The sequence below is a fragment of the Panulirus ornatus genome, chromosome 20 (genome assembly GCF_036320965.1).
Source record: "Panulirus ornatus isolate Po-2019 chromosome 20, ASM3632096v1, whole genome shotgun sequence".
In the NCBI taxonomy this organism is placed as follows: domain Eukaryota; kingdom Metazoa; phylum Arthropoda; class Malacostraca; order Decapoda; family Palinuridae; genus Panulirus; species Panulirus ornatus.
In genome coordinates, this window is record NC_092243.1 from 8,852,513 (window position 1) to 8,862,500 (window position 9,988).

At 46.9% G+C, this 9,988-nt stretch overlaps 1 long non-coding RNA gene across 1 annotated transcript in view; it reads left to right on the forward strand.

The window, feature by feature from the left end:
• Positions 1–9,988, forward strand: part of LOC139755907 (uncharacterized) — a 90,463-nt gene that overhangs the window by 3,701 nt on the left and 76,774 nt on the right. The window lies entirely within an intron of this gene.

Consider the following 9,988-nt stretch of genomic DNA (forward strand, 5'->3'; position numbering starts at 1 on the left):
TGCTTGCTGCCCACAGTACTCAACATCGCTCGCGACCTGGTTTGTTTTTTTTTTCTTTTAATAAAACAAACGCCTACGTCACGACCGGAAGAGTGGATGCGGGGTGGTCGTGTTCCGGTGTTTTGTTCGGCTAAACTGTAACCGCCGTATTGAATAGGAAGGCTCTGAAAACGGTCATTTGCCAACCCATTAGCATATCTGTCTGGCATTCAGAATGTGATCAACCGATATGCTATTATAGAGGCAAAGCGTCATATTAACGCTCACACTACGTTCTGTATCACGGGCAGTTTATTTTCATTTATAAGTAACGATTATCATCAGAGTTGATATTCACTTAGGGAGAACATGTTGTCATGAATCAAGCAGCGATACAAACATTTGAACGTAGAAGAAAAAAACATTATTACGAAACTCATTTTCTTTCCCATCCTTACGTCGTGCGATGCCGTCAACACTTGCTGGTAATTTCTTTCAAAAAAGCGCTCCAGAAGACTTACGTGTATATATATATATATATATATATATATATATATATATATATATATATATATATATATATATATATATATATACATAATGCCTCACTTATTTCCTGCCCAGGAGTCCCTTCTCTCTAAGAGACTCCCACAGCCCCAAGGAAGCCTGCCACGTCCACTGGTCGGAACCATAGATCAGAAAGTATAGTGATGATGTATGCGTGTTTCTGTGTGTGAAGGCTGCAGGGCACTTGGGTCGTAAGTGTTCGGTGTCTTCGTTGTGGCAGTTGCGTCGTGGGCAGGGAAGGGTCTTGAGTTATGCTGATACGGTGTTCCGTAGTGGTGTTGGGATGGATGTTGTCTCGAGCATAGATGGGAAAGACGTGACTCGTGTGTGTCTGGGGAGTGTTGATTTTGATGGGTGTATGTCAAGTGGGCTGGAGTTTAAGATTGAGTTAGGAGGGTGGTTGATAAGTGCTGGATGGGCTATTATTTCAGTGTTTATGTGTTTTGCTGGAATTATGTTTGTTGGGATTTGGGGAGTGGGATCTGTGAGTAGCGTTTACTCAATGTGAGACAGGGGTAAGATTTCTATAATTGCTTTGAGGTTACTGGTGAGTTATGGAGTGGTTTAGATGGGGAAGGCGTCTAGTGTTGTTGTATCATATAATCTGTATTATTCATAACTACCCCAGGACGTCTTTCCGGGAGCATCTGCAGCCCCAAGGCTGCGCTATTTACAGTAGCAGGAAAATGTTGACTCCACTGGAGTGAGAAGTTTTTTTTACGAGGCTGTACTTCCACAATATGTGTGTGTGTGTGTGTGTGTGTGTGTGTGTGTGTGTGTGTGTGTGTGTGTGTGTGTGTGTGTGTGTTTGACTAGATTTGTCCCTCAAATATGGAACTTCAATCTACATTAATACAAATATTTAATGATACTTCCTTGGCGTCTGAAGTAAGGTCCATGAGAATATTTTTCTTAGGAAGAACTAGATGACTTCGTTAACTCTATTTTACTTCCAAAATCTAGACGAAAGTCAGCAAGTCATTGCTTATAATGGATACTGAATCTGAACCCGAGTTGTCGCATACAGACGCTATCTGTTCAAAAACAAAAACAAACACAGTGGAATACGTAGAGATACATAGATTACGTGATGCAAATATATACGGAAGCAACGGGATGTTTGTGATATGAGATAACATTCAAACATTTGCATACCGAGGTATTGTGATGTATCCTGTTGTCTGTTACATTACTGGATAGCGTAATCACATGGTTATCACACACACACACACACACACACACATATATATATATATATATATATATATATATATATATATATATATATATATATATATATATATATATATATATATATATATTACAATTGGTCATAGTGATGTTCGTGATCTAGTATTTGCTGATAGCCGCGAGGAAAATGAAACGCAATATGTTCCCAAGTGCACTTTCGTGTAATGATCACATCGTCAGGGGAGATGCAAGAATGAGAGAGAAGACGTGGAACACTCGGTTCGATATGCAAAGATGGTAAACGCTTGTGTACCAATAGCGTCTTAGCTTCGCCTTTTCTTTGTATATCAACCGACCGTTCTACGTCTTTAATCTCATTCTTGCATCTCCCCTGACGATGTGATCATTACACGAAAGTGCACTTGGGACTTCAACGCGTTTCAATATCCTCATGGTTAACAGTATATATTTATATATATATATATATATATATATATATATATATATATATATATAGAGAGAGAGAGAGAGAGAGAGAGAGAGAGAGAGAGAGAGAGAGAGATTTACAAATTCACTTAAACCTTTAGTAGTAAAAATAAATGATATTACAAAATCAACCTTCTAGTGCCTTATGCATGCGTCTGGCGCGACGGGGGAAGCAGATACTGTTCAGGGAAATATGTGTTGAACATTGTTGTCGACAGAAGCCGTCTGTTACGGGCCCCCTGGTCCTCGACGGAGCAAGAATTAGTAACATATGGCGACGAAGGGTTGGTGGTGGCGAAGGTTTTTATGTCGGGGCAGAGAGAGAGAGTCAATCCCCACCACCACCACCACCTGTGTGCCAGTGATGGGGGGGGTGTGGTTTGAGGGAGAGAGAGAGAGAGAGAGAGGAGAGAGAGAGAGAGAGAGAGAGAGAGAGAGAAAGAGAGAGAGAGAGAGATGTCTCATCAGCTACTTTGAAATAAGATAATTTGTTGTGCCTTTCATGTCGACAGGGCATTATCGATAAGAAACCGAATTTAACTTATCTTTTGGGAGAGGGAGATAAGCTGAAAAGAAATATATATATGAAACGCAGTGGGTGATTACAGACGTAGGTAGATAAGACGTGAGGGATGTGTGATGCGCCGCCGGTCGGGAGATTGTTAACAACACAAAACAACTGCTTGTAAAATGGCAGTTAGGGTAGAAAACGGGAACGCGTTGGTTGCTATGCAACGATGCAGACGAATATTTTTTCCTTCCTAATTGGATGAATATATTTGGGATCTCTTCATATACAGGCGTATCAGAATGCTCCTGACACAAGACTTATTTTAGAGACAGGGATGGGTATATGATAAAGTCAGCCTCAGGTGAACACTGGGATGATGAACGTGAAGGATAGAGATATGCTATAGTGTATAGAAACGGAATGGGAGAGGTATACTGCACAGACACCACAGCAGAAGCATTGTATTATGTCGACGAAGGTGTTCAATTGTGTTCAGAAGTAGGTGTTCAGTCGTGTTCGGACGTAGGTGTTCAGTCGTGTCGGACGAAGGTGTTCAGTCGTGTCGGACGTAGGTGTTCAGTCGTGTCGGACGTAGGTGTTCAGTCGTGTCGGACGAAGGTGTTCAGTCGTGTCGGACGAAGGTGTTCAGTCGTGTCGGACGAGGTGTTCAGTTGTGTTCGGACGAAGGTGTTCAGTTGTATTCGGAAGTAGGTGTTCAGTTGTGTTCGGACGTAGGTGTTCAGTTACGTTTGGACGTAGGTGTTCAGTCGTGTCGGACGGTGGTGTTCAGTCGTGTCGGACGAAGGTGTTCAGTCGTGTCGTACGAAAGTGTTCAGTCGTGTCGGACGAAGGTGTTCAGTCGTGTCGGACGTAGGTCGTGCCTAATATTAACTGAACTACCCACTCCCCATCGTTGTCCAATCAGCGTAGTTTCCATACTACAGAGCCGAAAGGAAACTCTCTCTCTCTCTCTCTCTCTCTCTCTCTCTCTCTCTCTCTCTCTCTCTCTCTCTCTCTCTCATATGTCGTTAGGAGTAGAAGAAAAAAGGGGCAGAGAGAGAGAGAGAGAGAGAGAGAGAGAGAGAGAGAGAGAGAGAGAGTAGAGTGAGGGAGGAGGAGTCATCATGCAGAAATGGTTTGTTCGGTGGTGCGCGGGAAGGGAGGAGGTGAGGACGCGTGTCACTGTGATGGATGAGGCGTCAACAGAGTAGGGAAACCGAGCTCTTAGGCCGGTTGTCGGTAGGTCCTCCTCCTCCTCCTCCTTGCTCTGATGAGGTGTGCACCGCCTCCGCCCTGATGACACATGACGTGTCTCCGTATCAGGAGCTTCTACTTCCGTCTAGATCCAGGTGTTCGTCCGTCTCCCTGTATGCCAGTGTGTGTCCCTCCTCCTCACACTTCCCTAGGATTTGCGATCTCTCCTCCTGTGCTCTCACTCTGAAAGTATGACTCATGGCCATTAAGCTCATCCTTTTAAGGTAATTCAGGTAATATCTTACCTTGGTTCTTTTTGGGAGTTAAAAGAAAGGTACTCACCCTTCATAATTCCTCAGTCTACCCTTGCATCTCAGTTTTCTCTTATTCCTCTCCTCCGCATATTCATAAACTCCTCCAGAATCTTATTGTAATCTTTTTTTTTTCCTTAGTGATTCCAATTTTGATGTCTCACGGTGTCTCCTGCCATCAGCAACCATCTGAAATCATCAATAGGTCAGGAATATTCAATAGAGAGTCTCTGTATCATGAGAATCAGGATGGCTGCGAATTGCTCAACTCGAAAGATGGATTCGAATCCCGGGTTCAAATCCAGACACAGAGCCGGCGTACGTTTTCTTGAGGGACTCTGTTATTAAAGACTAAGAATTTACATACATACAAGGAAATTGTGAGATCTCTCATACTGACGGGAGGTGGTGGGGAATACATGCTCTCTGGAGTAAAGCAGAGATGATTCAGCGTTTGATTTAGAGACTGTTTTGATTGGTTCAGATGGCTGAGTGGGTTCGAAACTTACCAGTCGTGGTCTCAGGGGGTAGGAGCAAGTTTTGTTTATCTTTTAGTAAGACCGTTTTTCAGTGCGTCTCGTCTAGATAATTTCACATTATTCAGATGTCTTAAAACAACATAGCGCTACAGTTTCTTTTTTGAAAAGAGATCAATACACTTTGCCCAAAGGAGGAGAAATAGGAATGGAAACTACAGTGGTAGTTTCCCCACCTTGACTGTGAGGCTCCTTGGACGAATGTGAGTGTGTGCTTTGAGCTCCACTGTGACTGATGGTTAGTTGCTCAGTGTCTTGTGTGACGTGATGGTGTAACCGCCACGGGGGGAGTTTCGAAGTTTTACGCTAAGTGTTGTTTCGTCTCTTGACCTTCTACTCTACCACGTCTCACCCTGGCGTATATATACGCATCCTAAGTTTACGCCAGGGTACCCATTCATGGATAAACATCTGCTGGATCGGCTGTGTGGGCTGGCTCGCTCCACATGTCTCCGGGATTCGAACACGTCCCTGTGGGGCTGTTCTTGGGTCGCAGCGCTGCTCACTGCTGCACGGACCTGGAGCGGAGGCGTGGTGTGGTGATGGAGTGCGTCAACGAGGGCAACTTTTCAAGCATTCTCGCGCCCCGTGATGATGATGAAGATGATGTTGTTGTTGTTGAAGAGATGTTTCTCTTTCTGTCACGGTAAGAAGTTGAGCATTCGTGTTGCACGATTCTCTCTCTCTCTCTCTCTCTCTCTCTCTCTCTCTCTCTCTCTCTCTCTCTCATGACTTTGAAACATCTCTCAAGGTCAGGCTAAGGTTTGTGTACAAATAGGATTACAGGGATGCCAGTTTCCTTTGTGACTTTTGTATTATGTATGACGTGTATATGTTTCGTTATAGCTACAGAGGTACGACCCTTGAGAACGACGGTACGACACTTTAGCATCATGATACTTCTTTTAAACACGATGGGTACGACTCTTGAGCACGGTGGGTACGACTCTTAAGCACGGTGGGTACGACTCTTGAGCACGGTGGGTACGACTCTTGAGCACGGTGGGTACGACTTTTGAGCACGGTGGGTACGACTCTTGAGCACGGTGGGTACGACTCTTAAGCACGGTGGGTACGACTCTTAAGCACGGTGGGTACGACTCTTAAGCACGGTGGGTACGACTCTTGAGCACGGTGGGTACAACTCTTAAGCACGGTGGGTACGACTCTTGAGCACGGTGGGTACGACTCTTAAGCACGGTGGGTACGACTCTTGAGCACGGTGGGTACGACTCTTGAGCACGGTGGGTACGACTCTTGAGCACGGTGGGTACGACTCTTAAGCACGGTGGGTACGACTCTTAAGCACGGTGGGTACGACTCTTAAGCACGATGGGTACAACTCTTGAGCACGGTGGGTACGACTCTTGAGTACGGTGGGTACGACTCTTGGGCACGGTGGGTACAACTCTTAAGCACGGTGGGTACGACTCTTGAGCACGGTGGGTACGACTCTTAAGCACGGTGGGTACGACTCTTGAGCACGGTGGGTACGACTCTTGAGCACGGTGGGTACAACTCTTAAGCACGGTGGGTACGACTCTTGAGCACGGTGGGTACGACTCTTAAGCACGGTGGGTACGACTCTTGAGCACGGTGGGTACGACTCTTAAGCACGGTGGGTACGACTCTTGAGCACGGTGGGTACGACTCTTGAGCACGGTGGGTACGACTCTTAAGCACGGTGGGTACGACTCTTAAGCACGGTGGGTACGACTCTTAAGCACGATGGGTACAACTCTTGAGCACGGTGGGTACGACTCTTGAGTACGGTGGGTACGACTCTTGGGCACGGTGGGTACGACTCTTGAGCACGGTGGGTACGACTCTTGAGCACGGTGGGTACGACTCTTGAGCACGGTGGGTACGACTCTTGAGCACGATGGGTACGACTCTTGAGCACGGCATGAAGACCCTTTTAAAAGTATGATGGTACGATCCTCGAGCACAGCGTTGTACTCTTGTGCTCAGAAGTCGTACCGTCATGCTCAAGAGGCGAAGGCCATGCTCAGAAGTCGTACCGTCATGCTCAAGAGGCGAAGGCCATGCTCAGAAGTCGTACCGTCATGCTCAAGAGGCGAAGGCCATGCTCAGAAGTCGTACCGTCATGCTCAAGAGGCGAAGGCCATGCTCAGAAGTCGTACCGTCATGCTCAAGAGGCGAAGGCCATGCTCAGAAGTCGTACCGTCATGCTCAAGAGGCGAAGGCCATGCTCAGAAGTCGTACCGTCAAGCTCAAGAGGCGAAGGCCATGCTCAGAAGTCGTACCGTCATGCTCAAGAGGCGAAGGCCATGCTCAGAAGTCGTACCGTCATGCTCAAGAGGAGAAGGTCATGCTCAGAAGTCGTACCGTCATGCTCAAGAGGAGAAGGCCATGCTCAGAAGTCGTACCGTCATGCTCAAGAGGAGAAGGCCATGCTCAAAAGGGCCAAGTAGGTATGAGTCTACACCCAGACTGTAACGCCTTATGACTGAATCGAACATGAACCCGAATGAACACTTGTACACACCTCACAATAGTCTTCCATAATTTAAAACTTTCCGAAGCATAGAATCTAATAATGCAGGTTGTCCAGGACTCTACGAATAAGCTAACGAGGCAGTTCCCAAACGAGCAATAACCAGCCCACATCAGGAAAGCGAGAAGGACTGGTTTGTGTAGAATAAGAGACTGAACGAACCAGTTGCGAACAAAACCGAAACTCGTTCGAACCAGTGAACACCAACTAATACTGAAACTGGTTCGAGTCATTGAACCTGAACCAACGTGGTTCATAAATGTGAGGCTTGAATAGACGTAGAATGAACATCATTTACGTTTGATTTGAGAGGTATATCGTGTACGTTCTAATGTCCTTCAATCGTTCTTGTTGACCCTTTTTTTAAAAAAAAAAAAAGAGTAAAAGTTCATTTGTTATGCAAAATTGTTACGTAATTCATTCGCTGTTACCAAATCCTCGTCAAAACAGTTCATTTATTTCGTCACTCGCTCATTGTTTCTGTGCCTTGTATGTATTATGTAACCTCTTGTGCTCCATCGCCCACAGCGTGGATAATAGGGCGCAGTAAGGTGACCCCCACCCCCTCTGGTGGCAAAAATCCAAATCACACACACACACACACACACACACACACACACAGACACACATCTGTATCTTAACTACACGTATGAAATGAACATTGTCATTGGATCATTATGCATGCTAATAAGTCAATAGTGCAACATTCTCTCTCTCTCTCTCTCTCTCTCTCTCTCTCTCTCTCTCTCTCTCTCTCTCTCTCTCTCTCAGAGGAAAAGAAAAGCCAATTATGGACCACAGCGATTGTATAGCGGTGTGTGATGGAACAACCGGAAGTGCTTTAGGCTTTTGGTAATGGGCGTCAGGGCGGAAGTGGCTTTGCCGTTCCAACATAAAAAAAAAATGTCAGGTTGGTTGATGTAGAGTCAAGGTCAACCATGCCTCGTTTTTCTCATGGCACCTCTGATGGTGTTCGTGAATCTACAAAATAAGGACAAAGACAAAAGCCTGGCCAGTATATCCAAGGATCGTGCCATCGTGCACCATCGTGCTCGAGTGTCGTACCGTCATGTTCGAGGGTCGTACCGTCGTGCTCGAGTGTTGTACCGTCATGTTCGAGGGTCGTACCGTCGTGCTCGAGTGTTGTACCGTCATGTTCGAGGGTCGTACCGTCGTGCTCAAGTGTCGTACCGTCATGTTCGAGGGTCGTACCGTCGTGCTCGAGTGTTATACCGTCCTGTTCGAGGGTCGTACCGTCGTGCTCGAGTGTTGTGCTGTCGTATTCGGGGGTCCTAAAGTCGTGTTCAACGGTCGCACCGTCGTGTTCAAGTGGCGTATTCTTTTGTTCAAAGGTACTTCCGTCATGCTCATGGCTCATACCGTCGTGCTCAAGGCTCATACCGTCGTGCTCAAGGCTCATACCGTCGTGCTCATGACTAGCACCGTCTTGCTCAAGGCTCATACCGTCATGCCCAAAGCTCATACCGTCGTGCTCAAGGCTCATACCGTCGTGCTCAAGGCTCATTCCGTCGTGCCCAAGGCTCATACCGTCGTGCTCAAGGCTCATACCGTCGTGCCCAAGGCTCATACCGTCGTGTTCAAGGTTGGCACCGTGACCGAGCGATCCCCGTACGCCTCACATCGATCTGTCCCCCACCCGACTCGTATATAACTCAAAACTGGGATAAAACTCCCCTTCCCCCCTTCCCCTCCCTCTCTCTTCACCTCAACATTCCTTTCCCCCCCTCCCGTTCAACGCACGTCTTACCAATGGGAAGGAGTAAGAGGGAAGGGTGAGGGAGATGGAAGAGGAGGGAGGAAGTAGTTGTAGTGAAGGTGGTGCTCCCTCCCTAAGGGTCATCAAGGGGTCCTCCTGTCTCTCACTCAGCACTGGGGAGAACCTGCTGCTGGTGTGTAACCTGACGCTCGATCTCCCGTTTTAAGACACCGAGACGCCACCAGCTGCTGGAGGGGCGGCGGACGCCACCACGGGCCACTCGCCTTATCTGTTGGTGCTCTTGAACATCTTCCCCTGCTCATATTTCCGCCGTGAACGGCTTGTCTCATTAGACACATTAATGACCTGAAATGTTCAGGATGAATGTGGTCAGTGAGTGAGAGTAAAAGAGCTTCGTGTTTCGAAGGCAAGGCATCGCTTTCAAGTCTTCAGATCTTGAGTCATCATTTCTCTTGATATATACACAGATAAAGGCTGTTTCGTTGATATACGACGATAAAGCTGTTTCGTAAGGAGTAACGCGAGTTTTCATATTGATGATGGAAAGTTTAGATAGATATATATATATAAAGATGAGAGTTCTGGGTATAATTGACAGGAGAAAGATGAGAAACGTCTCACTAAAGCCAATATATGTGCTCCATCAATTTTCGCCAGCAGGGGAAGTAGTCTGCTACAGGGAATTTTGGGCCTCCTAGTCCTTTCTAACTACCTGGGGTGTGTGGGAGCTAGCCAGCTTAGGGTGTGGGGAGCAAGCCAGCCCGGGGTATGATATGAGCTCTCAGTCTGGGGTGTGGGGAGCTAGCCAGCTAAGGGTGTGGGGAGCAAGCCAGCCCGGGGTATGATATGGGCTCTCAGTCTGGGGTGTGGGGAGCCAGCCAGCTTAGGGTGTGGGGAGCAAGCCAGCCCGGGGTATGATATGGGCTCTCAGTCTTGGGTGTGGGGAGCTAGCCAGCT